Below are 4,332 nucleotides of genomic sequence, written 5' to 3'. Positions count from 1 at the left end.
TTCTTAACCTTTCCTTTGACTTTCTCTGTTACATATCTGTCTTCACTCCTTGTAAGTTAAAATTCAATGTTGTAATTCCTGAATTTCTCTTTAATTTCATTATCTTACATCTATTTTTCTTATCTTTTTATTCTACTTCCTGAAAAATACCATCATTTTCATATTTCAAACCTTCTATTGAGTTTTACATTTCCACTTTCACAAGAATAATATTTAGTTCTTAGAACATTATTGTTGTGCCATTCTATTTTTGTTCAATCAAATTATATATTCTTATTACTTTGAGAATATTCGCAGTTTTGAAATTTTTCTCCTTGGGTGTTTTTGTTCGCTACATACTACTTTTCTGTTTTTGCTTCTTTCTTTTATATTAAATACTTTCCCAAATATCTGGTGATTGACAACTTTTTTCTTATTAAAAGTGGGCACTAATCACCTACGTGAAAGTTCTGTGCACACAAGTTGGGTTCGTTCATTTTAGTTTTCACTTTTTGGTGATCTATCTGGGTTGTTTCTTTGAGGAACCCATGATATCAATATATTTGCATTATCTCTTGGAGTAGGCAGTTTTTTCAGAGAAGACTATCCCCCAATCCTGTCAAGATGACATATCCCTGAATACCACATTTCCAGGAACTGAGTGGGGGGATAAAAGTTGCACATATAATACATGTGTTTTCATTGAACCCCTTTGTTTTGAGAGTGAAAGTCCCTTTTTCTGCTCTACTTTGTATTCTTGCATTCATAAGCTCTATTTTACCCTTTGCAGAAAATATTTTGTGTGTAAGAAAGGGGAATGGTTGTTGGGGATGGAAAGTTGCAAGGTTGATTGAGAATGGTTGATCAAATGATCTAACTACTTCTACTAATTTATTTTTTTTTTCCTTTTTTACACTAAACCTTCACAATCCTAATGGTTTAAAGTGATACCAATTCCCTTTTGCTTCCCCAATGAAAATTTCATTGTTTCTTATTTTTTCCTTCTGCCAATGTAGAATTTTAGTTTCTTGTTATGCTAAAAGTTACTAATTTTATGCATTGTTACGCTTTTGTATAAAATGTTGCTTTTGCTATTCTCCCATTCTCCTCCTTTCTGTTGGATTTACACCTTAAATGAATCACTTTACTTCTATTAATTAAATTTTCAGAATTTCTTTAATAGAAAGTTTCATTCTGAGTTTTAAAATAAAATGGGAAAAATGGATTGTGGATTTTTTGAATCAGGTGGAAAATGATAAAATATATATTAAGAGCAGATTTTAAAATCAATGTGATTTTTTTCAGATATTTTCTATGGTGCTAATATTAAGAATTTCAGCTTTTAAAAGCAGACATTAATGTTATTATTTTACTAATATGTTGCATATAATCTCTTTATATGGAGCCCGCAGGAAGGAAAACTCCTGAAGAGATTTTTCTTGTAGTGTTAAGTCACATGTGTTGTCACATTAATATAGTTAATTTGAAATCCAAATTAATTATGACAATTTTAGGTTATGAAAGAACTCTGGCCTAGTGTGTGGGGACTGTTATTACTGTTTGAGTTGGGATTCATTAATCTTTTTTTTTTTTTTTTTACAGAAATACTGCAAACAATCTTATGAAGGAATAACACTTCAAAAAATTTGCTTTACATGACAGGAAGTATGGCCTAGCGGATAAAGCATTAAAAAAGAAATAAATATCCTGAGTTTTACTCTTCTTTAATCAACTGATTCGATAATCAGTGGATAATTACTTGGCATATGCTTCTCTATTCTATTTATTGAAACTTTATCTTCATATAATAAAACTAGTAAGTCTTAAGATAATTTTTCAATGAAATATTACAATTCTATGCAATCATGTAGCCTCTACCATAATCAAGTTATAGAATTTTTATCTCCCTTTAACAAGTTTCCTCTTGCCCCTTGTACTCAATCACCTCCTTCTGTTTTTTCCTCTAAACACCCAATTGTCTATTTTCTATCATAATAGTTTTCCCTTTCTAGAATTTCGTATTAATGGAATCATGCTGTGCACAGTCTTCCATGTTTGTCTTCTTTTACTTAGCATTATATTTTTGAGATACATCCATGTTGCTGCATGTTTTTATATTATGATGTTTTTCTGCATAGTAGGGTGTGCTATAGCTATACCGCATTTTTTCTTTATTATTTAGTGGCTGATGTTTAACCCGAATATTTTGTTATTCTAGTTAATGAGTACTAGTATTTTATTGTGGTTTTAATTTCCATTTCTCCAAGGTTATTGACCATTTTTTCATCTGCTTGTCTGCTCATTTATATATTGTGTTTTTGAAGAGTAGACTCTTCAGTTTTTTGACAAAATTTTTGTGTATTTTGTACTGTGTAGTTTTCCTTATTATTTGAGTTGTATGTTTCCTTTATACATTCTGAGTATAAGTACTTTGCCTGACATATATTCTATAAAAATTTTTCTCCCTTACTCTTGGAGTCCAGCCTTTTGTCCTCTTGATGTTCAAAGAATGAAAGTTTTAATCTGAATGATATCCATTTTGTCAACCTAATTGTTTATAACCTGTGTCTTTCATGTCCACTTCCAATTAAAATAAATAAATATTTTTAAAAAAGAAATTTTTGCTTACCCCAAAGTCACTATTATATTTTTACTGCTGCCATAACACAGTACCATATATGTAGTGGCATAAACAACACAACTGTATTATTTTACAGAACACCTATATATGTTTCACTGAGTTAAAATCAAAGTGTTGAAATGGTTGTTACTTACTAGAGGCTCTAATGGAGAATCTATTTCCTTGCTTCTTCCAGTTTCTAGAGGCTGCACATATTCCTTTGTTTACAACTCTTTCTTTATCCTCAGTATAGATAGCAATGTAACACCTCTGAGACACTAACATCTTCCTCTCACTTTCACTTCAGCTGAGAAAATTCTCTGCTTTTAAAAGCTCATTTTATTTATTTTTTATTTTTTTTAATTTTATTTTATTTTTAAACTTTACAATATTGTATTAGTTTTGCCAAATATTGAAATGAATCCACCACAGGTATACTTGTGTTCCCCATCCTGAACCCTCCTCCCTCCTCCCTCCCCATACCATCCTTCTGGGTCGTCCCAGTGCACGAGCCCCAAGCATCCAGTATCGTGCATCAAACCTGGACTGGCCATTCGTTTCTTACATGATATTTTACATGTTTCAATGCCATTCTCCCAAATATTCCCACCCTCTCCCTCTCCCACAGAGTCCATAAGACTGTTCTATACATCGGTGACTCTTTTGCTGTCTCGTACACAGGGTTATTGTTACCATCTTTCTAAATTCCATATATATGCGTTAGTATACTGTATTGGTGTTTTTCTTTCTGGCTTACGTCGCTGTGGATAATAGGCTCCAGTTTCATCCACCTCATTAGAACTGATTCAAATGTATTCTTTTTAATGGCTGAGTAATACTCCATTGTGTATATGTACCACTACTTTCTTATCCATTCGTCTCTTGATGGACATCTAGGTTGCTTCCATGTCCTGGCTATTATAAACAGTGCTGCGATGAAATTGGGGCACATGTGTCTCTTTCAATTCTGGTTTCCTTGGTGTGTATGCCCAGCAGTGGGATTGCTGGGCCGTATGGCAGTTCTATTTCCTGTTTTTTAAGGAATCTCCACACTGTTCTCCATAGTGGCTGTACTAGTTTTCATTCCCACCAACAGTGTAAGAGGGTTCCGTTTTCTCCACACCCTCTCCAGCATTTATTGCTTGTAGACTTTTGGATCACAGCCATTCTGACTGGAGTGAAATGGTACCTCATCGTGGTTTTGATTTGCATTTTTCTGATAAGGAGTGATGTTGAGCATCTTTTCATGTGTTTGTTAGCCATCTGTATGTCTTCTTTGGAGAACTGTCTATTTAGTTATTGGGCCGATTTTTTGATTGGGTCGTTTATTTTTCTGGAATTGAGCTGTAGGAGTTGCTTGTATATTTTTGAGATTAGTTGTTTGTCAGTTGCTTCATTTGCTATTATTTTCTCCCATTCTGAAGGCTGTCTTTTCACCTTGCTTATAGTTTCTTTTGTTGTGCAGAAACTTTTAATTTTAATTAGATCCCATTTGTTTATTTTTGCTTTTATTTCCAATATTCTGGGAGGTGGGTCGTAGAGGATCCTGCTGTGATGTACGTCGGAGAGCGTTTTGCCTATGTTCTCCTCTAAGAGTTTTATAGTTTCTGGTCTTATGTTTAGATCTTTAAGCCATTTTTAGTTTATTTTTGTGTATGGTGTTAGAAAGTGTTCTAGTTTCATTCTTTTACAAGTGGTTGACCAGTTTTCCCAGCACCACTTGTTAAAGAGAT

The sequence above is a fragment of the Bison bison genome, unplaced genomic scaffold (assembly GCF_000754665.1).
Source record: "Bison bison bison isolate TAMUID 2011002044 unplaced genomic scaffold, Bison_UMD1.0 scf7180017864468, whole genome shotgun sequence".
In the NCBI taxonomy this organism is placed as follows: Eukaryota; Metazoa; Chordata; class Mammalia; order Artiodactyla; family Bovidae; genus Bison; species Bison bison.
The sequence above is the reverse complement of the archived record's forward strand: the minus strand, read 5'-3'. Positions refer to the sequence as shown.